Source organism: Rhinatrema bivittatum, chromosome 9 (genome assembly GCF_901001135.1).
Source record: "Rhinatrema bivittatum chromosome 9, aRhiBiv1.1, whole genome shotgun sequence".
Taxonomy (NCBI): domain Eukaryota; kingdom Metazoa; phylum Chordata; class Amphibia; order Gymnophiona; family Rhinatrematidae; genus Rhinatrema; species Rhinatrema bivittatum.
Window position 1 is genome coordinate 139,108,467 of NC_042623.1, and position 24,579 is coordinate 139,133,045.

General features: G+C 43.2%; 1 protein-coding gene and 1 long non-coding RNA gene across 2 annotated transcripts in view; one reads left to right on the top strand and one right to left on the bottom strand.

Moving 5' to 3' along the window:
* The window catches only part of RBP1 (retinol binding protein 1), a 92,516-nt gene that overhangs the window by 24,199 nt on the left and 43,738 nt on the right, over positions 1 to 24,579 (bottom strand). The window lies entirely within an intron of this gene.
* Positions 8,690 to 12,566, top strand: LOC115099660. The gene is made up of 2 exons (XR_003858842.1): positions 8,690 to 8,764; positions 9,967 to 12,566. It is a non-coding gene; the product is annotated as an uncharacterized LOC115099660 (long non-coding RNA).

Below are 24,579 nucleotides of genomic sequence, written 5' to 3' on the forward strand. Positions count from 1 at the left end.
TTTTAGAGCACGTTATTTTCTAAAGGAAGTATCAGCTGTGGCACAGGTCCGGGAACATTTCACAAACACTTTTTCAAGATGTCTAGTGGGTTAGATCAGTGGTTCTCAATCTTTTTTCGGCCGGGACACACCCAACAGATGGTTCTCACATGCTTGACACACTGAACATGTGACCATCACAGGGGCTAAATGTAAATACACATTCTGCATTCTCAGGAACCCCCTCGGCCCCCAACAATGGGTGCAGAGCAGAACTAGGGCATTACCCGTACAACTTACCATACAAAAAAAAAAAAAAAAAAAGATATTCTGGTTCTGATGACATCTCAGTAAAAGCAAAACAAACTCCCTTTACTGGCAGGCACAATAGCCCTTCCTTATGAAAAGACAGTAATTTACCACTAATGCATGTCCTATTGAGAAAACACAACAAATAAGATTGATACAAATGCCTACATGCTAGTAAAATACATCACCTCGGTCACACACCCAGAATTGACTTCACCAAGTACAGAAAGACCACAAATTATAAATATGGAAACAAACTGGAATGGAAAACCAAAAAGCCATTCTGCGTGCAGTGTGAACCTGGAGAAATGGAAAGGGAGATATAGCACCTAACATAATAATGCACACAAACTAACCCACACAAAATTACACCTGCATTATGGAACACACTCAAATAGTAACAACCCTATCTATGAAAAGGCAACACTACAAATATTAAACCAGGCCCTAAACACTAATATACTTCCTATTAGGAAAACAGAACAAGCCAAGCTGCTATAGATTCTCACACAGAAATAATTGTAAAACTATACTAATAAATGTTACAAAACAGCTGATGAACAGAATAACATCCAACAATTAAAAACTCATAAAAATTATTAAAAATTGTCCAAATATCAATAAAATATTTCAAAATAGCAGACATCACATAATATCCAAGAATTAAAATGGAGGTCAATCAAGAAAAATAAACTTAAAAAGCCACCTTTACTTACCCTCTCCAGCAACTTTATTTATTTAACAACCTTTCTATACCGTGGTTTAGTAGTATACCATCACAACGGTTTACAGATAGGCACATAAATAAGTCTGGTTAGGATTATAAATTAGCTAGTAGGTGCCAATAAAGTTTCGGTTACATGATTCAAATAATAAACGCTATTTGGATCGTGGATTGGAAATTCCATTTACATGAATAATAGGATATCCATATATGAGAATACTGTACTCTTAAATTAATCTTTAGGTATCCTACTCCTTTCCCTTGTAGACCAATAGCACACACCAGAAGCAGCAGTGGCTGCTGACGCTCTGTCTTCACGGTCCTCTTCCTTAGGGCCCACAACCAGTCAGTCACTCACACACAGTCTCTTCCTCACAGACACACCAGTCACCTCCCTGATCAGTCTCTGTCTCACTCACACACCAGTCATCTTCTTGACCAGTCTGTCTCTCTCTCTCAAAAACACATCACCTCCGACCAGTCTCGCTCTCAATCACATACATGCTCTCTCACTTACATACAAGCTCTCAATCACACACAAATGCTCTTGCTCCCATTCTACCACACACACACAAACCTGCCATTCACGCACCCAGGCACCCATTCTACCACAGGCACAGAAACTGCCACTCTCATACACACACAAGCTCAAGTGGAGCCTCTTCATTGTTTGGCCCAATAAGCCTGGCCTCCGCTCTTCAGCTGCCGTCAGCCTGGCCTCCAGCGGCGGCACGCAGGGTCTCTCTGCACTTCAGCCACCGCCGGCCTGGCCTCTGGTGGCGTCACTCCCCTACCAACTGCATCAGCCAGTCTGCCCCTGGGGAGAAGGGAAGCACAAGTGGGGGCAGTGGGACACCGGGAGCCGCAACACATCAGCCGGTACTTGGCGACACACCGGTTGAAAATCACTGGGTCAGACAATGCCAGTTATCGATGTGAAATTCTTATTGATATCTTTTATATCCACTGTATGAATTAAATAAAAATAGATAAATGTCACCCAAAGGGGATGTTACGTGATCTATGTATTCTTTAAGTCATTGTTATATTTTAAAATGTTTACAGTGTATGGGTTATAAGGTTTACTCATGTTTAAAAATCAGTCAAGAAGGATGGCATTAACATCCTTTCCCCGTCTCTTAAAAGTCCTCCCACATTGGCTCATAAGTCTATTTCTCTTTCTAACCCAATTAACTATTTCTATCTATATGTTCCTAACCGCTGTAATCTATTCATTAATCTTACTTGCTAATCCTGTAAATATCAGCTGAAGAGACCACAGAGAAACATGCAGTGGGACAAGAGAGTGCCATGAGGAACCTGATGGTTCATATCCTATAATAGGTCAAGGTTTACCAACAGTCTCAGTACCTGCAGAGACTGCTCTGCAGGTGTTGCGATCCCCCCTGCTGCTGCGCTGCAGGAGGTCTCTTACCTTCCTCCAGAGGCCGCTCTGAAGCCAGGGCCTCGCCTGCGCATCATCCAGGACTTGCTCCAGGGCCTGAGAGGCCTAGCTGCTCCTGAGGCATGCCTGTGGCTTGCAAGCCTCAGCGTTTGGACTTCCTGTTGGGCGACGCCCTTCCCTAGGGGCTGGCCCGCAGCTCTCTACCCTAGTTATAGGACCAGCGGTGGGCGGTCCTGGCAAGCTCCTCCCAGGGAGTTGCCTTCTACCTCCAGTACTTAAGGACTTTCTGTTCACTGTGTCTTGGCCTTGGATCTGAGCATTACAGTCGCCTGTAACCTAGCCGATCCAGGTCCTCCATGGTTGATGGCGCCTTGTCCTGTCTCTGCTTATGTTCCTGATGTCCAGTGTCTCTGCCTTGATGTCTGTCTCTGACCCTGCCTAGATGTTTGTTCCTGTGCCTGCCAGCCGTAAGGGCTTCGGATGTGAGTTTCCCAGCATCAGGAGTCCTGTTCGCCTGGGTCTTCCCCGCGCCCTCCTTCTCAGCGTGGTCCGCGACCAGCCTCCCAGGGCTGTGTAGGGCGCGTCTGGGACAGGGTGGTCCGTGACTCAGTCCCACGGGTGGGCTGAGTAGGGCGCCCTGATGGACAGTGCAATGTTCCCGTCCAGCCTTGTCTACAGTGTCTGCTTCAGCCCGTACCCTGATGTCTTCCTCTGCCAGCCGAGGGGGCTTCGGATGTGAGTATCCCAGCATCGGAGTTCCTACTCGCCTGGATCCTTCTAGTGTCTCGCTTCAGCCCTTGTCCTGATGTCTCCGTCTGCTTCAGCCTGCTTCTGCCCTGTCTGATGTCGTCTGTTTAAGGACTCTGTCTGCCCTCGCCTCTGTCCGGCCTGCTGCCCATTGCCGTTCCCTGCGGCGGGTCCGAAAGGGCCGGGAACAGTCGGAGGACCATTCACTAGTCAACTTCCCCGTGTTGGCTACCATGGGCATGCAGGTCCGGCAGAGGGCCGGACTCCCTGTTTCTGTTCCTGCCTGCCTGGCTCACCATGCCTGCTCAGCTCACCTCCCACGGTGTGGCCTTGGGCTCCTCCTGGGGTCCTGCCGTGGCCCAAGGGCTCACCACCCGCCCGAGACGACCGCGCCCGCGCGCGCTCGTAACAGCAGGTACTGAGTCACCTGTCTGCAGCTTGACCTCTCAGAGGGACTCATCTCCATAAAGAACTGAAAGCAGCAAACAGACGGGAGGCAAAAAATAGACCGTGAGTTGCAAGAACAGCTTGGAAACCAGGCAAAGGAGCTTGCTGTGACAGAATTTGGGATATCAGAAAGCTCATGGTGGAGCTTCATAGCCTGGCCTGGAGAAGACAATACAGACTACCCAGAAAGGGGGAAAGTAGAATGGCTTACTGGAAGCAGCACCTATAGAAGGCAGTGTAAAAAGGCCTGAGAGATCCGAAAGAATGTACGTAAACACCAGGGAAAGAAAAGAGCTTTGGAAGCCTTAAGGTCCAAACTGGAAAATGCAGCAAAACAGCACCTGATAGAAAAGAAAGGTGTTTTAAGCAGATTGCAGCTGGCTACAATTAAAATAAAAGGAACCGGAGGAATTGCAAGTAAAATGCAAGAAACAAAACAGCTGTGATAGACCATTTTACAACTCAGATGAAAGTAGTTGAAAAGGTTGGTAAACCTTGACCTATTATAGGATATGACATGGACTGCTAGATGCAGTTCTAATTGGCCTATGGGAGGAAGTGCAGAGGAACTAGATGCAGGTGCTGCAGATAGAGGTACAGCAGATAGACCAGACAGAGGCACAGTCATGGAGCCGGATGCAGGTGCTGCAGGGAGTCCTGAGAGACGTGCTGCCAAGAGGCTGGATGGAAGTGCCGCAGAAAAACTGGATGGAGGTGCTACCGTGGAGAGCCCATAGAGGTGCTGTGGTTAGCCCAGCAGGAGGAGCTGTGGAGATCCCAGAGTGATGCCATGGAGACCCCAAAGAGAGGGGCTACAGTGGAGCCAATGCGTGGTCCTAAAGAGGGGCCAGGGACTGGCCAGAAGGCCCTGAGAGGAATTCCAGAGAGGAGGCACCAGATGCCGAAGAGCACCCGCAACTGGTACCGAGGGAACTGCTATATGATGTCACATATCCAGAGTCCGGCCAAGACAAAATTGGACCCAAGAGCCACCAAGGGAACTCAATTAAAGGATGGGAGGTGCAGTGGGTGTTGGTCATAGTGCTGTCTGAAGTAATCCTAATAGGTAGGAGGGAGCATAGCCCTAGAACCCCGACCCCAAGTCTAGCTGGTGGGGGGGCCTGTTGAAGGGGAATGTGAGGCACTTCCCTGGATGGGATCCAGGGGAGTGAAAATGCTCAGACCAATGGGTCCAAGCTGAGGGGGGTATTTGATGAAGGGGGTATTTTAGCCTGATATACCTTAAATCATACAGCGAGCGAGAGAGAGGGAGAGCTCTTTAGGTGGGACCCTGCTTGGACGGGAGTAATGTGAGCCCAGCTGGGATCAGGAGGCCCCTGTATCTCCAGGAGCAAGGAGCTCCTGACCCTCTCTGAAGTTGTGTTGGAAATATACTGCAAAAGATACAGTTATTGTCAGTGTGATTTTCGTTAATGTTAATAAAAGTTGAGCTTACATTAGAAAAGGCTGAGCTCAGTGTGGTTTTCTGCTCCAACTCAAAAGATTTGTTCATTCATCCTCACATATACATATTTGTTGTGAATATATTGAAAACTAGACCTATTTATTAGATATGTGAATCGGAACCGGAATCGATTCGGTTCCGGTTCCAATTCAAGTCATGCATTTTTTTTGTCCGGCCCGATTGGTTTTTTTTTTTTTTTTAATCGGCTGCGCCCAATCCGATAAACAAAAAAACCCACCCCGACCCTTTAAAACCGCTCCCTTAGCCTCCACCACCTTCCCGACCCCCCCAAAAAATGTTTTAAAATTACCTGGTGGTCCAGCGGGGGTCCCGGGAGCATTCTCTCACGCTCGGGCTGTCGGCCGATAAACAAAAAAACCCACCCCGACCCTTTAAAACCGCTCCCTTAGCCTCCACCACCCTCCTGACCCCCCCCCCCCCAAAAAAACGTTTTAAAATTACCTGGTGGTCCAGTGGGCCCTGGGAGCTATCTCCCGCTCTCGGGCCGTCTGCTGCCACTAATAAAAATGGCACCGATGGCCCTTTGCCCTTACCATGTGACAGGGTAACCGTGCCATTTGCCGGCCCCTGTCACATGGTAGGAGCATTGGATGGCTGGCGCCATCTTTAAAAATGGCGCAGGCCGTCCACTGGATGGGTCGGGCGGGTGGTGGAGGCTAAGGGAGCGGTTTTAAAGGGTCGGGGTGGGTTTTAGGTTGTCTCCTAACTTCCGTTAGTGTGCACTAACCCGATTAACGATTTTTTCACGATAAATCGGTGGAATTTCTATTGTATCACACTCTTTAACGATTAATGACGATTTAAAAAATATCGGACAATATTTTAAATCGTCAAAAAATGATTCACATCCCTACTATTTATTGATCTTGAGGATCAGAGTTGGCCACCTCTGTCCTAGATATTTATATACACCTTCATGCTCAAGTTCCTTTATATTATAGTCTTCAGTCAGGGAGAGGTTTCTAGTTTTGCTTAGTTTTTCTCTATGGAAGGTTGCCCTAGCACATTTGCCAAGGCCAAATATAATCCTGATGTCATCTCCTAAGTTCTTTACTACTTGGACTTATTCCACAAAATGGCCATCATAGGAGCTATAAAGCTTCAAGTCATTTACAAATAGTTGAGATGTTATCTGTGGATAATTAGAATCTCTAGAATTAAGGCTAAATCCATAGCCCAAAGAGTTAATGAGAGTACTCAGATGTATTACCAGACATAAGAAAAGTGGTGACAGGGAATCTCTTTGAAATATTCCTTGCTGGCTTTTGATGTTTGGCGTGGTAAGTTGTCTTTCGTAATTCAGATGGCGTGTAGTCTGCCACATTTTCATGGAGAACTTGATGTACTCAATCAATCCAGGGTTCACTCTGTACATTTCAAGGCAATTTATTATCAAAGAGTATCCTTTGAAGTACTGTGGAAACTGATGCCACAGTTTTTGGACACTTGCAAAATGATTTAAGTATTGAGAGATCACTGTCATACCTGCTCCAAACACTAGACATTCGATTTGAGGTTTCACATACCGCTTAGATATTAAAAGTTTCCTTTTACATTTCATGGAATTTGCTGCTGCAGGTTTGAATTCTTCTGCAAAACAGTTTAAGTACCAAGAAGGGAATGCCATTGCACCCACTCCATATGCACACAGTATCGAAGGAACACCATTGCACCCGCTCCATGTATCAAGGTATCCCATTTCAGATTTTGTGTACTGCATAAGGCTTTAAATGTTTTTCTTCCCGTTATGATGATGCGAGACTCTCCTGTGTGTTCCTCTCGATGCAGCACCCGTGCGAAACATGGCCATGTCTAGGAAGTATACACATTGTTACTTTGGAGGACTCAGCAAAATTAAAGGTGGAGGAGGGAAGCGGTATACACAATGGAGCAACCACAAAAGGATCGAGTGTAGCACAATTACAGATAAAGATACTTGGCATCCATTAAACTGAAGTCTCATTTGAACTCCAAGCATGTGTTTGCTCTTTACACCACCCTTTCTTTGTGCATTAATAATAAAATAAAAGAAATATTAAAAAGAATAAATGAAAGCAATATCTGCCATACCATTAATAAAATGCTGCCTAAGTATAGAAATATATGCAACCATTTATTGTCTCATGATGGTGACATCAGATGAACAGTCATCTTCGCTCTTGTAGTAGCTTATAACAGATTGCACTATGAGAAATAAGGGAGAGCGTTCCTAACTTATCTTATAATGCAAAACTGACTGAGCATGTCATAACTGCTTTAAATCAGTATTGATAAATCTATGCTAGAAGACAGTTAATTTGAAATAGGAGTCATAAGTCTGCCATTCAAAAAGGTGTGCTTAGATATAAATTCTATCTTATCCTATATGGTACAATTATAGAAAGTACAAAAACATTTTTAAAATGGCACTCAATCAATTATAAGGGCAGCGAGGGAAGGTGGGGGGGGGGGGAGTGCATCTTAAAAACAAATGCATGGGGTATTGCAAATCATACAGCCATCAGGTGCCTTAAAAAGATATCCAACGTCTCATTGATTTGTGGTTTCTTAACTGTGCTTTTCAAGAGAGAAACTGTCAAAGAAATGTGTGCAATAGCATGTATGGCTGCCAGCAGACCTATACAAGTATTTCATAACCCACGTATTTTATAAAATACTCGTAACTGTACCCCACAACACATGCAAATATATATAGGCTTGTGTGTGAAGAATACATGCAATGCATTGAAACCACATACTTCAATGCTGTGAATGTGCATACTTTTCTTACCTATTTTAAAAATAGAAGCTTCCACATCTCCACCTTCCCATGTCAACATAATGAATTTTAATACACAAAATTGAAAGTCTCCCAACTTACAATTCTGTGCTTTGCGATGTTTTACCGTAACTGCTTCTACAATGCCTCTCTTGACAGATGTTACGTTCCAAAAGTCTTGTCCTTAATCTCCTTTTTGTCTTGGCTACGTATAACAAATTGTAAGGGCACCAAATGATGTGCAGCACATTCACAGAATTACAAGTGGAAAAATGCTTAAGATAATTTCTACTTGTAACCAGATACATAAAGCATTTTGTCTTAATAGTCTGGGGACATAGGCTGCAACATCCTAATTCAAACGTGATTCAGTTTTATTATATAGACTAAAATCTGACTCCAACGCTGATGGGACTAATTTATCTCTAATGCTGCAGCCCCTAATGAAAGCTACAGTAACATTTTTCTTTTCAAAACAGCTAAGACCTTGGACTATGTGCCAAAAAGTTTCCTCAAAATCTTTATGATGTGTTTGGCTAAATGAGAAAACTAGACAGGACAACTAAATTTCTGATTATTGATCTTTTAGGAAATGTAAGAACTCAACTCTATCTGAATGCTTTTGTTCAAAGATATCCTTGTGTAACATTTCTTAGATTTTCTCCCCTGTGAAAAACCTCTCTTTCATGTCAACTGCTTGTGCTTGCGGAAGTACACAGGAGAAAGCCCCCAAAACACCTTAAAAGTCTGGATCCAGAGATCTGGCCCAGTCCACCTTAAGCCTAAGACAGCAGGGAATCCTGGTCCAGGTGGCGATCCCTGTTAAGGTGTATAACCAGCTAGGCCCAGAAGGGAACAGGAGGCCCAGGGGAGCAAAGGAAGCTTAGGGAAAGAGAATATTGCTGAACCGTAAGTTGTGATACTACATTTGTGTTGTTGAACTGTGAAGAATAGCAGAGCTGCTTTTGGTTGTTTTCTTATCATTAATAAGGAAGTTTATGCAAGCTTTCAGAGAGAGTCCAGCCTGAATCTTTCCTCTGACGACCATAACGTCACTCATTGGGCCAGTTCAAGGATTTCTGATCTAAAGCCTTGCACACGCAGAGAAACCACACCAAAAGAAAAAACAAAAAGAAAGGAGAGTTGTATTTATAATCAAGCTAAGGAGAAAAGCTTTTCTGAAGTGAGGGACTTAAATCTATAAGTCAGTGCTGAACAGCCAAGTTTTGTTTTATTTTCCTGCAAAGAGAAAGGAAGTTGAGTTTGAGTGTTCCACAACAGGGCACAGCAGCTCAGCAAACTTTTCTGGTGCCAGAGCCAATGGGCTAGCATGGAGCGAGCCATGCAAGCCCTCACTGAGGGCAGCAGAAAATCTGGGGAGCGTTCCACACCCTGACTGAAAAAATGGCCCAGCAGCTGGCATTGGTGAGCAGCCAGCAAATGGTACTGACCCAGGTAGCATAAGTGTAATCCCACCCTAGTGTGCCTGTCCTGCACAGATAGAGCCATAAAAGATTTTGTAAACTTTTTGGGGCAGGAACCATGGCTAGCTCTTCTTTGTGCCCCTTTACCCAGGGTTGGGGGAAAAGCTTACTTTCAGGGCCCAATGCAGGGGTGGCTTCTACCTTTCTGAAATTTCCCTGGGAGAGGGGTAATCTGTTCACTGTGTGCTATGTGCCAAAAAACCACATAGGACGCACTGGGTTAGTGTCCAAAATAAACTTTACTGTTCAGAAATCAGGTGAATAATGGTACAATAAATATGAATCCAGCACCACAGTCTTTTTTTGATTACAGTCTTTACCCTTTATCTGTGCAAGAATCAGAGGAAAGGGAGCCATCCACATTTGTGAATTGGTAAAGTGGGTCAAGATGCTGGATGGGTGTTCTGAAAGAGGTAGTCTCTTAGTCAGTAGATCTTTATTCTTGATCTTTTCTCTATTTTTTTTCTGTGGGGATCCCAATGGGGTGGGGTCAGATGTACAAACTGCAGCTTGGGCTGTTTTTCCATTCCAGGCAGGAAGGAGGGAAAAAAAAAATCTTCCTGCTGGACAATTAACCAAAGGTTTCTCATCCACCAAAAATACTAACACCAGATTTGTTCCTTGCAGCGGGTCACCAGTTCTGGGCATCCCAAACACAGGGTTCCCCATTCCCTGAGTCCAAGAAAGATGCAGGTGTTCAGCAAGGCTCCTACTATGAAAAAGTGCAAAATTCCAAAATATTCCCAGGACAACCACTCTGCACCTTGAGAGTACAGCAATGCAGTCCTCGACCTGTCCCGAAAGATCCCAGCAGAATGGAGCCCAAGTCCCCAGATAGGCCAAAAATACAACTGAGGCAAAAATCTACAACCATCCTCCAGAACTGCAAAATTATACAGTCTCCCAGAGCTCGAAGCAGAGAGCTCAGAAGTGGACATCCATTCCATTACCCTCAAAGCGAGGGGCTGCCCATGAATGGATCCTCCCCTAGCATTCTTCACTAACTGTACTAACTGGTACAAAGATTTACCAAGGGTATAACAGTAATGGAACCATAGGGTCTGTCACACAATTAATGCAAACCACAATGACGTAGGCACACCCTCCACTTCCTGTTCTGTTTAAGATGACAGGGGAAGACCTGGATGTGTTCTTAAAGAATTTTGAAAGAACTACCCGCCTGACAGGCAGGTCAGTAGCATATTGGACTACATACCTAGCAAACCTACTCACCAGCAAGAGTCAAGCAGCCTTCCAAGCAGCCAATCCTGATGGGAAAGCCAACTATTCCGTGGTCAAAACCACCATCCTGGAAAGAGCAGGTTACAACATAGAGACCTACTGACAGCATGTGTACAGAAGGTGTAATTACAGCCAGGGAAAACCATGTAAAACCTTTTCCATTGGCTAAAAGATGCCAGATGGAAGTGGTATAGCCTGAGGCAAAAAGAAGCCTTGAGGTACCCAATCAGGTCCTTTTGGAGCAATTTCTGGATGGACTGGATCAACCCATGTAGAATTGCATGTGTCAACACCAAGGACTCATTGTGGAGAAAGCCTTGGAAGTGGAAGTGGAAGATGCCTTTCATCAGATTCAGCTGATGCCAGAAGTAGAGTACAGACTGGAGAGATAATCCACATAGGCTCCCTAATGTGGCAGTGAGTGCACAGGATTGCAATAATCCTCACAGCAGGACAACTCTGCCTCTATACTTAAAGCACAGCTATTGGGCTACACTGCTTGTTTCAAATATGGAAAGTGATGACATTTGACCAGAGACTGCTGATACCAAGGAATTGAGGTCATGGATGTCAACATGGTAACTCAGCCAACACCAGAGGATAATATGTGCATTGACAAGAAGGAACCTTGTCAATGCACATATTAGAGAGGGACGCATCCTCCTGACTAGCAGGGGTCCGGACACTTTTTCCTTTTGCCAGGAATGGACATGAGGAAGAGCGTTGCCCTTATGACAAAGAAGAAAATGAAGAACCCTTGGTATGAATGGGGTAAACTTAAAAACTGAACAAGTGTTGTGACCATGTTCCTTCTGTAAGATGGATGACCTTGCTGATGAGGATTGCCTATAGCTGAAGAATATAGAATGGGACCGCAAGTTAGCAGAACAGCGCAAGAGAAAATGAAGCCACCTGAAGGGAGTGTTGAACCTTTTGTAAGCACTGTTGAAATCAAAGGAGAACAAATAATTGAAAGAACATATTAGGAAGAACCATCCTCAATGGGAGAATGAAGAGTGGGAGAAAGAATGCGCAAATACTTTTGCGAAAATGCAAAGCTGTAGCTTGGTAGATAGGACACGTGGGGAACTTTCAGACGTTGCAATTTTAGTGGAGCTGAATGAGGTGCCCAGCCAGTTCCTAATGGATTCAGGATGTGGAAAGACCCTCATATATAAAAGACTTAGCCCAGACAGGATGGATTAATTACAAGAGGTAGGTGACACTTGCCTGTGTACAAAGTGTTCAACAGCAGTACCCAACTAGTCAGGTTCTCCTGACGACTCCGGCGGGGTAAACCATTATGGACGTGGGAATACTTCCCGAGTTTCCATGTCTGGTGGTATTAGGGCGTGATTATTCCCAGTTTAAAAACCCGTGAGATCAGTTTATGGACAATCAAGCTAGGCCATACCTCTTGTTGGCAAGAACTCAGCTACACTGTTGCCAAAGGGCAATGGGGTATTCCAGAAACCCAGTAAACAAAGTAAAGGAGCATACTGGGACAAATTAGGAACAGCGGGCATCCAACGAACCTTTGAGCAATTTCCCAAATGGGATGGAGAAGAGAAACCCAAGATGGGTTAAACAGCCTCAGCATTGGGATGGGAAGGAAGAGAGAAATGGGGGGTTTCTTAGTATATCCCTAGTAAGGGCAAGCACTTACTCTCTCTTAGCTCAAACTTCCCAGGTTATGTGAAGAAATATACAGAAGAAAACCCCAAACACCTTAAATGACAGGATCCAGAGATATGGTCTGGTCTACCTTAAACCTAAGACAGCAGGGAATCCTTGTCTGGGTGGAAGGTATATAACTAGCCAGGCCCAGGAGGGAACAGGATGCCCAAGAGAGAGAAGGAAGTCTAGAGAAAGAGAATACAGCTAAACTGTAAATTGTAATACTACATTTGTTTAGTTGAAATGCAAAGAATAGCAGAGCTGCTTTTGTTTGTTTTTATCAGTAATAAAGACATTTATGCACGATTTCTGCCAGAGTCCAGCCTGAATCTGTCCTCTAGCTACCCTAAGACTGCTCATGGTGTCACAGTGCCTCCTATTCACTACTCATTGTACACAACCTCCTAAATCTTAAACTGGCTTACTGGAGGATGTTTCTCTTTCAATTGCTATTATTTTGGCTTTGAAAATCTAACAGTTTATTTCAATCATCAGGTTTTCAATATATGATTATAAAAACACTTGTTACTATTTTTTTCTTATCAACATGTCCAAAATAGGAATCTCATTGGAGCTGTTATTCATTTGACATTTTAAATTGTCTCCTAAATTCAGTTAATGTTAAAAAGCAGCTAATCTGTTGGAATTTCCTTTCCAGAGGACCAAGATATCATCAATGCATCTTTTTTCACAAGAGAGAGTGTTTTCTAAAAAAAGGATGATCAGTCAAGAAAAGTTCAAGTTTTGCTAAACAAAAAGGTTGATCAATGCGATCCCTACAACAGTGCCCTTTTATTTGTTGGTAAAAAAATAAATAAAAATAAAGTGTCTTAAAATGTAAAATAATTCTTTAGCTCCACCATTTTGTTTAGTCCACAGATAAATTATGTGGGGTCCCTTAAGGGTCAACTCGTTCAGCTCTCTTGTTCAACATCTACTTAGCACCTATTTGCAAGTTGCTAACTGGCCTTTGTGGGGGATTCCATCTGTAGGCAGATGACATACAATTTTATATCCCAGTTAAAAAGTCATGGACTGATACAACTGTGTCAATTTCATTATCCTTGTATGCTATTAAATACTGGCTATCCCATAACACACTAGCAACTCAATTTATCAAAGACAGAGATTGCGGTAATTTGAAACAGGAAACACTTTTCATTTCCCCTGCCATTAAACGTGTGCGACAATGAAATAAAGATTCTTCCCCATGCAAAAAGTCTTCATGTCATTGCTGATTCTAAATTAACAAGGACTAGAATCCGCTCTCCTATAAATTGCGCTTATTATGCTGCATCAAGCCTCTGTTACTCCCAGATTCTTTTCCCTCAGTTGTACAAACCCTGATCTTTCCTACATTTGGCTATTGCAAGATTATGTATTTGGGAGCCCCATTTACAGCTATCACAGAGCTCCAATTGCTCCAGAATGCTGCTGCCTGTCTTTCTGGTGACAGCATCAGAAACCAGATTACCCCTGTACTCCGACCTCCACTGGCTCCCTGTCCAATGGAGAATTAAGTCGAAAACAGTTGTTTTAGTGTATAAATTACTGACCCTGGATGCGTTTCCATGGATCAGTACTTTAAATTTACAATCCAGGTAGAGCACTGCGCCCTGCACAGACGGACTTGTTGAATGCCCCCTCTGTAAGGCAGGTGAGACTGGTGGATGGGAGAGAGTGAGCCTTTTTGGTTGCAGCGCCCCAGCAGCTCTGCTTGATGGGCTGTGAAAAAAAAACTTTTAGGAAAATGGCCAAGACTTTCTTTTTTTTAAACTGTCTTTTTCTCAATAGTTTGCTCTATCAGCAATTGTCCTGGTCTAGATTACTGATTTTGTACCTACTGTCTTTTGTATGTTTTATTTTGTTTGAATTATGAATGATGATTTGTACGCCACGTAGGGCCTTTGTTTAAGCGGCCTATAAATAAATAGAATTTGTCTCTTACCAAGGTTTATTTTTAAATAATGAAAACCACTTCCTTTTGTGATATATGTTAGCATATAGTGACTACGTCAAAAGTAACCCAGAAACAATTGGGACTTGTCACACTTAATAGGTTATAATAATTCCTCCAGTGTTACATTTTTTCTTGAGTTGGAACTGCTTTCTGTTTTATCAGATGAATTAACTGTGTGGATCTTTTGTTAGACCATAAGAACAAAATCTCTGAAACAGAACAAAGATTGGCTTCTGTGATCTTTCAAACAATATCTTTTCTAGTTCTCCTCAAGTATAATAGGCTTAGAGACCTCTCATTATTTTGCAGTTGAAATCAGGTATTTTCTTTCATTTAGCCGATTCCTTCTTGGACTCATGGAGTTTTGGCCTTTTTCTGGTCCCTTCCTCTAAGTTTCAACAACATTTCTCCTTGTAGTTTTGCTACAGTTCTGAATTGTACACACTCTGGTTCATAAAAGCTTCCACCTGAAGCAAAATTTTTGATCAACCTTCACTGAACAGGATTTTGTTGCGCTGTATCCCAGAGCTCTTCCACTCTGCTGTCTCTTAGCAGTCATATGACTTCTTTTAATGTGGTCTTAAGACTGTAAGGTTTGTCAAAAAGCAGCATTTCCTATTGCCATTGGATGATATGGCCCCTGTGTCCTATTAGAATTTTCTCAAAATGTATATTAGTCTTCTCCATGCAGTATCCATTAAAAAAACAAAAATTAAAAAAACAAAACAAAACCATAGCCTTATGTTTGTTAGTAATCCGAAGACTACATAATTCTAACATGTTCCAAAACTGTGAATATCTGCAGTGGTAATGGAGTCTATGTAGCCAACTTGGGGATTTCACACAGCTTTTAACTAGGTGACATTTTACAATAAGTTTAGTTCATGGAGCACTGTTAAATGTGAGAAACAAACATTTTAGATTTCCTGCTCCCTTACTCAGATTATGAAGCCAGGTTTTGTTTGCATATAGAAAATAAAATTAGCACATCAAGGCTCTATTTTCAAAGCAAAAGTCTTAATGTGGACAGTAGGGCATGCTGATTGAACAAATACAGCATTTGTTAACACATAGGAAAGTGAAAATTCCCAGTATGATCCAAGAGTCTAAAAAAAGATAGAGAAAAATAGCTCAGTGTTAATGAAGTGGTATGCTCACTAGCACTTCAGTTAACCTCATTTTTACTTCCAGACATGAAAAAGGTGAAAATAATTGACTTTATAGGAATCATAACAAAAAGAGAACAAATTTTGTAAGCATTATGAATTCCAAAAATTAAGAATATTTCCAAATTCAGTTTCATCATAGAAACTTCAACTTCCAAAAATAAATACTTATGTATATTATATAATATGTGAATTTAAAAGCTGTGGTATACTATCTATTCTGTAGCATTTATCTTATTAAATGAAACTATTCCTCCTAAAATAATCAATACTAATTCCATGCCAAATATTACAACGAAGACTCAAAGTTAGCCTTATATATACAACCTGCATTTATAGATATAAAAGATCTTCTTGTAGCTATAAATATTCATAAAAGTAGTGTTAATCTCAGTATTCAATTAAAAAGCAATCTCTAGATTAAACACCAATCTTAGCAATTAGTGAATTTTCTGCAAAGATAACCAGTTATCTCTAACTTCATTAAAAGAATAGAAGACGGTATGTTGGGAAGAGGTCACTGACATTGATATGAACTTCTGTGTGGGTCCTATATCAAAATGTTGTGGACTGCCACTCCTCCTAAAAGACAAAAACAAACAGCCCCCATAACTTCTTATAAAATGGAAATGGAAAAAAAAAATTCTAAGCTGGGGTCTCAGGTATTTTCTAAAATTGAAATATGATGGCAGTTAATGGCCAACGTACAAGACCAGCAACGCCATTAGCAATGTGACTTGGGAAATAAGAGCCCCAAATAAACAGAAATTACAACAGTGACAATAACATTGTTTTCAAGAATGTAATGGAAACATTTTAGTAAATAGCCACTTCATTAAATAAGCCTGCAAAAATGTATATTAACCGCAGCAGATAAAAGCAAAATAAAGCAGTGTTTATGTTAATATGTAAACAAGCGGTATAATAAATCAGTGTATTGATAACCATTCAATAATACTGAAAGAGAATGGAATGGATGCAGAAAGACTAGGGGGCACTCCATGAAGTTAGCATGGGGCACATTTAAAACTAATCGGAGAAAGTTCTTTTTTACTCAACGCACAATTAAACTCTGGAATTTGTTGCCAGAGGATGTGGTTAATGCAGTTAGTATAGCTGTGTTTAAAAAAGGATTGGATAAGTTCTTGGAGGCGAAGTCCATTACCTGCTATTAAGTTCACTTACAGAATAGCCACTGCCATTAGCAATGGTAACATGGAATAGACTTAGTTTTTGGGTAATTGCCAGGTTCTTATGGCCTGGATTGGCCACTGTTGGAAACAGGATGCTGGGCTTGATGGACCCTTGGTCTGACCCAGTATGGTTAAAAAAAAAATTGTTTCAAATGGAAATGTATTTCTTATAGTATTATAATATAATCAGTCCCACCCAGTACTAGAAAGAATCACAGCAGCCTTCAACTCCCAAATCATTAACTATACTACTTGGAACCATTATTAGCTACAAAGTTCATATAGCAGAAGCATTCAGTTCTATTTAGACCTCACTTACCAGAAGATGCTCATTATATAATGAGCTGGGACCTGCTATATGGGAAAACTCATTGCTGGTACAAGTTTACCTTCAAACAATGCCATGCATTTAAATGGCTATCGTGACAGTGAGCCTGAAAGGGTATAAGGCTTCTTAATCATTAGGTAACTTGTTTCTATTTGCACATGACATTGCAATTGTTGAAGTTCACTGAAAAAAATTTTTTGTTAGTGCCTGTAACTTGATTCACGCTACTGCACTTATCTTGTTGCAGAAAACATTGGAGCCGACATCACGATGTTTCGGAGTAAAAATACTCCTTCAGGGGAATGTGAAGAACTCACAATTTTACGCTGCTGGCGGTGATTATAGCGTGCGAAAAGCTATCGCTAAGTTTATCAGACCGTTTCACTGTCCATGAAGAAACGGCGGGGCACTATGACAAGCTGTCACTGATAGCCGTGCTGCTTAGCGGTGATTGAAGCGATGTGGAGGCTATCGCTGCAGATTGTGTTAGAAGATTTGGCGGCTCTAAACAAAAGGTTGATGTGGTACCTTTAATTGGCGCCAATTAAATTGCATTTAAATTGTGGTACCTTTAATTGGCGCCAATTAAAGGTACCACATCAACCTTTTGTTTAGAGCCGCCAAATCTTCTAACACAAACTGCAGCGATAGCTTCCGCATCGCTTTAATCACCGCCAAGCAGCTTAGCTAGCAGTGAGCAGCCTGTAGCGATAGCCTCCGCCGCGCTTCAATCACCGCTAAGCAGCACGGCTATCAGTGACAGCTTGTCATAGTGCCCCGCCGTTTCTTCACGGACAGTGAAACGGTCCGATAAACTTAGCGATAGCTTTTCGCACGCTATAATCACCGCCAGCAGCGTAAAATTGGTAGTTCTTCACATTCCACTATGCCAAGGTTAAGCCCCTGAAGGAGTATTTTTACTTCGAAACATCGTGATTTCGGCTCCAATGTTTTCTGCAACAAGATTAGTGCGGTAGAGTGAATCAAGTTACAGGCACTAACAAAAAATTTTTTTCAGTGAACTTCAACAATTGCAATGTCATGTGCAAATAGAAACAAGTTACCTAATTATTAAGAAGCCTTATACCCTTTCAGGCTCACTGTCATGATAGCCATTTAAATGCATGGTATCGTATGAAGGTAAACTTGTACCAGCAATGAGTTTTCCCATATAGCAGGTCCTAGTATATTACGTGAATTTTTTACATGCTATACTTGTGGGTTTATTAAGCATTATATAATGAGTTCATTGCATATGCTTTCCTCTTTTATACATTAGGTGTCTAATTTTCAAATAGCCCACATAAGAAAGTCAACAAATCCATGTGAAAGTTACACATGCCAAGTTTGCTTTGAAAATCAGTGTCAGCTTTGAAAATTATTCCACGAAATGTACCTGCAAAATTCAAGAATTTATGTGCATCCTTTAAAAAAAAAAAAAAGGAATCAAAGAAAGTATCAACATAAGTCTAAACCCCTCCCCAATTGTGCCCCCAGCAAACCTTCCACTTACTCTGGGTAAAATTACATACAAACATGACATACGTTGATATATGGGCAGCATAACATGAAGACTTTGGCTCAGGCCTTTGGCTCACTTACCCAGAATCCTTTGCTGCTTTAGCCTAACTCAAACAGACTCTGGTTATGAAGGAATTCAGACTGACCTGAGCTGGAATGGCTACTGGGAGACATCTGGAATGAATTCAGACCTAGCCAGATATGATGAAAGGTCATGAGGTCATAACGAACATATGGACCAAACTATGCTCTCACAGACTCCTTTCTCTCGACTGAAGAGGCCCAGTGTACTTGGATATTCCCATAAGATTAGGAGTCTGATCAAACGACTTGCACAGGAGTGACAGAACTGCTAAGAGCTACTAGAATGATTGATAGCCATCATCAGACACGTGGCCTACTGAAACTAATCATCAGACATGTGGGTCTCTGCTAGGCCTAATTGGAGCTTAAGGTGGGAGGTGGGACCAGGGGAGGCTTAGCCATAGGTCTCTGATGTGGACCCACGTGGTACCTGATACTCTATGCAGTCCTATTAGGGATCATTGTATGTTTTATCTATAAAAAGTCAGCCCTCACAAAACGTGGAGATAGGCAGGCAGAGCTTGGAAAAATATAAAGCTCCCTCTCTATCTCCCAGAGGTCTCATAAGATTGGCTTTTAATATTAAATAAACTTAAATTGGTTTGTATAAAAGTTGGACCTCTGTGTATTATTGAAGCTGCACAGTTAAGCTACTTTTAATGGCACTAACAAATTAGACAACGTGCACAAGTTTACCCACCAGTAGTTTGGGCAGATTTGTAAAAGGCCACTTCCACTTATGTAACTCCATTGAAAATTCACTCCATGCATGTAAATGGACTTTTGTAAAATTTCTATGATATATGCTGCTATTACATGTATAAAATCCTTTTGAAAAGTATGTCATACACTTTTGAAAAGACTTATTTGAAATTACCAGTTTGCCAACATAGCTGCAAGTTCATCAAGTCCATCTCCATTTTACTTCGATCCTCTAGCACTTCACCCTAAACTTCCATCAGTTCACCCAGACCTCCCCTCAAAAGCTGCAGTCAGACAAATTCAGTTTTCACTTGTACAAGTCAATTAGCAGCTGTAAAAAGAGTGTACAAATTAATCTGGTAATGTATAAACACATCTCTCTTACAAAATAGCAACTACCATGATTCTTCTGAACCCTGCCCCAGAATATCCCTAAGCCCATCCCCTTTTTCCACCGGTAAAATGTACATATGAAATGGAAAATGCATGTGTATTCTGGATGTTTATAACACAGAAATGTGATGGCAGAAAAAGATCATATGACCTATCTAGTTTGCCCATCCAGCTTACAATTCCCATCATTCCCTCAGAGATCCCCTGTGTTTATATCATGTTCTTGAAATCAGCTACTGGTTTTGTCTCCTCTACCTCCATGTGGAAGGTATTCCATGCATCCACTACCCTCTATGTAAAGAAATATTTCTTAAGATTACTACTCAGTCTACCCCCTTTCACCTTCATCCCATGACCCCCTTATTCTAGAACTTCCTTTCTGTTGAAAGAGACTAGTCTCCTGTGCATGGAAACTTTGAAAGTATTTAAGTTTCTGTATCATAACTCCCCTATCTTGCCTTTCCTCTAGGGTATTCATGTTTAGATTTTAAAGTCTATGCCCATATGCTTTAGAATTAAGACAACTGACCATTTTAGCAGCCATCCTCTGGACTGACTCCATCCTGTTTATATCCTTTTGAAGGTGCAGTTTCAAAACCTGTACACAGTATTCCAAATAAGGTCTCACCAGGGACCTATACAGGGGCAATATCACCTCCCTTTTTTTGCTGACTATTCCTCTCCCTATGTGGCCAAATATCTTTCTGCGTTTTGCAGTTACTTTATCCACCTATTTGGCTACCTTAAGATCAGATAGGATGATCCCCCAGATCGTGTTCTCCTTTCATGTTTAGAAGAATTTCATCCCCATACTGTACCTCACACCCTTGGGCTTTTGCAGTCTAAATTCATGCTTCTTCATTTTTTAGCATTAAACCTAGTTGCCAGACCAAAGACCATTCGACAACTTCCTGGCTGTCTACCCATTTGGAAATTTTGGTATCATTGACAAAAAGACTAATCTTTCTTGATGATCCTTCAGCAATGTTGCTTATGAAAATGTTGAAAAGAACCAGTCCAAGGACCAATCCCTGACACACACAACTAGTAATGATCCCCTCCTTGAAGTGAGCTCCATTTACCACTATCTTTTGTTGCCTCCCACTCAACCAATTTCCATCCCAGCCACGCACCCTAGGGCAGCGTTTTTCGATCGGTGTGCTGCGGCACACTAGTGTACCATGGCTGGAGTACAGGTGTACAGGGCTGCAGTCTCATGTCCTCCTGCCAGCAGGAAGTATCTGAGAACAGCACTTATTGGCAGCTGCTCCTGCTTCCCCCCTGCTGGCTCTCCTGTGCAACAGAAACTGCACGGGGCTCTTGTGAGACTTGCTGGTCCCGTGCAGTTCAGATTGCAGAGGGAGGCTGGCAAAGGAGGAAGAAGCAGCACTTGGTAAGCTTGCTCCCAGACTTCTGCTGTTCAGGGATTGGGGAAAGGGACAATTGAATGTGTTACTGTGTGTGTGTGTGTGTGTGTGTGGGGGGGGGGGGGTTTGAAGGAGAGAGGGAAGGTGATAATGATACCAGGGAGTGAGGTTGAGGGAAGGTGATGCCAGAGTTTGGGGGGAAAATGGAAGATCTATGATGATGTCAGTTGGGGAGAGGTGTGGAGAGAGAGGGCAAGTGATGCTAAGGTTGAGAGAAAGAGGAACAGAAGGTGACTGGCATGGGAAGAGACAACAATGACAGGGGAGAGAGAGAGGGGGGGGGGGAAATTGATGATGCCAGGGGGTGAGGGAAAGGAGTGGATGAAGAGGGAAGGTGATGCAAAGGGGTGGGGGAAGAGGTTGTACAAGGTGATGATGATGCCTGGGGGTGGGTAAAAGGGAGGGCAATTATGATGCCAGGAGATCGGGGAGAGGGAAGGTGATAATGTCAATGCTGGAGGTGAGGAGGAGGGAGAGAGAGAAGATGATGATGCCACGGGATGATGTTGTCAGGGGTGAGGTGGAGAGAGAAGGTGATGCCAGTGAGTGCAGGAGAATGGTGGTAGGACAGGGAAGGTGATGGTGATGATGATGGTGGTGGGAGAGGGAAAGGAAAGATGGTGATGATGCTAGGGGTGAGGAGATGGAGAAAGAAGGTGATATTGATGCCAGGGTGTGAGGAAGAGGGAAGCTTATGATAATATGGAGGGGGGAGGGAAGAGATGTGGAAGAGGGAAGGCGATGATGATGATGCCGCCAGGAGGGTGGGGGATAGGGAAGGGAAGAAGATGATGCCAGGGGACGGCATGATTATGATGCTAGGAGAAGAGGGAAGGGAGGTGATTATGGCTAGGGGAGAGGGAAGAAGAGAAAGTGATGATATAGGAAGTGGGTGGTGCACCACAACGAAGTGACCCCTGTGCCAGGTGGTTAGAAAATACTGCTCTAGGGCCCATACCAAGGGCGCTCAGTCTATTTATCAGTCACCTAAACTGAACCATGTTAAAGGCCATACTGAATTCCAAGTACACTACAGCTAACGGTCTCCCTCGATCAAACTGTCTGGTCACCCAATCAAAGAAATTGATCAGATTCATTTGACAAGTTCTACCGCTGATAAAGCCATGATGCCTCGGACTTGACTTTGCAATCTATTGGATTCCAGAAACTGTACTTTCCTCTGTTTTAGCAGCGATTCCATTAATTTGCTTATCCCAGAGGTCAGACTATCTAGCCTGTAGTTCCCAGTGGAGCACCTCCCTCAGGTTATACGGGTACCTGGTTGCCAAGTAGGTGAGAGGGCTGCACAGAAGATCTCCCTCATCTATCTTTGTGGATATAAGCAGACAGGATGGGTGGGTTGTGGTTTACCATATAACAATTGAAAGAAGGGGAGTCCTTTGCACTCCACATAAAAAAGGTACCCTTTTCATCCCCTGTACCCTGATGCAGGTCATTACTAGCAATAGTCACCGCAGGGAAGTCTGCAATAACTCTGAACATGAAACAGTGACTAAATCTGTACTGGTGAATAGATATTAGAACAAGAAACCATAGATAACAGATATAAGGTGGTTAAACTATGTGACATAACATGTGTCCAACAAATCTATAATGTAAATATATGGCAGTTGTTGATTCAACTAGTAGTGCAGGTACCCCCCTTTGAGTACTCAGGCAAACTAAATTTCCCCAATCACAGACTTAAGATATACATATCACTAGTTGGGGCCCTTGAGGAATGGGATTACCCAAGGAGGAAAGAAAATCAAATGGGTGTGCTAAAGTATGAAATGGCTCTTCTCCCTGGGCTGCTGCGGCAGGCATTAGTCCAAAATGCCCTGCTAGTTCCAGATATTCAGGGATTAAGTTGCCCAGGTCTGCACAGAAGGCAGTATTCAACTAGATGCTATCACAAGCAAGAAGTCTGCACTCCACTTAGGCCGAGACTGACTCGGCTGTAAAGATATTGTTGCGTTGTCGCTGCTCTACGCCCTCACTCCGCTCTCTTTACCTCTGTGGCGACTCCCTCCGGGTCTGATGGACGGCTGGCTGCTGCGTCGTCTCCATGCAGTCTCCCTCCGGCGTCCCCGGACCGGCTCAACGTTGCATATCCGCCATGTTGCTTGATGACCTAGGGCGCGCGCGTGTGCTCTGATTGAAGTACCAGCAAGGGCACAAACCTCAGGGGCGTCCCCCTGAGATGACGTCATTCACTTCCAATATTTAAAGGTCTCCACTATCTATCTGAGTTAGCAAGGAGAGGATTCGGATACGTTTCCTCCAAGCTACTCTACCTCCTCGGACTTACCAGAGGTACCCGCTCCTTGGGGGCCTCACTCTTTTCTTTACTTTCAGATTACAGATAGGAAACGTTACTCGCTCCTTGAGGGCCCATGTTCCTGGACACTCTGAAGATTCTCTACTGCCTGGAAGCTATTGCTGCTACAAACAACTGAGTTATCATCGCTGTCTCAGAGCTTTCCCTGGAACCAGGTACTTGCTCCTCGATGGCCCAAACCTTTCCAGATCCTGAGCTTCATTGAGACCTTATGTGAGTTTTATCATCTAGTTCTGTTCATGAACCTTGTCTACTCTACCTACTCACTTTCTACAGTTTCTCAACAGCTCAGTCATCCTGGATTGTGGTTCCAGTGCCTGAGGGACTACAGCCCTGCCGGGCATATCAGCTCACTACTGCACCTCTGGTGGTTTCCAAAACCTGTTTAATAAAAGAACTAATGTGTGTCTGTCTCCATACTCAAGCCTAGCCGGTGGTCCCTCTCGGGGTATTTCCCCGGGCGCGTGGTCATCTGCCACCGGCCCAGGGATTCACCACTACTATCTCAGATTCATAACAGTCTGCTAACTCCTCACAGAGAACCCTAACAGATTGCTACTCCCAGCATAGCGGAATATACAGAATCTGAGACACTACAAGATAGCTGACTCCTCCTTCTTAGGAGCCATTCATTCAGATTGCTCCTCCCATCTAACGCCCAGCTTCTTAACAGATTTAACATCAGATTGCTACTCCTTAGCAGAATTCCAACAGATATATTACAGATATAGGGGAATGAGAGAAGAAAAGAAAAATTCCCTTCCCTTGTACTGAAGGGTGGTTGTGTTTCTGGTCTTTGCTTGGATTTGTCACTGTAGGTTTACTTACTAGTTTAAATCTGCAGCCTGCAGAACAGTCAATCCAATTCCAGGTGCCGGGGATTTGCTACATTCCTCCTCCCACTGTGACTACAGCCTCCTTCCTGCTGCAGGGGAAGCCTTTTGTGATCTGACCAGAGCCCAGCAGCTGAAATCTCAACTCTTTTGCATCAGCTGCATATAAAAGCTGCCTTCCTCTATTCCACAGTTCTGACCTCTGCCTTTTCACTTCAGCTCTCTCAGGTATCTTGAAACTGGCCAGTTTATTTCTCCTCTGCCAGATCTGCAACTTAACAGTTCACAAAGGGGCTGATGCCATACAGTGAGCCCACAAGAGCGCACTGTATAACCCGCTGTCGGACGCGGGTTAAATAGGTGCTAATCCACC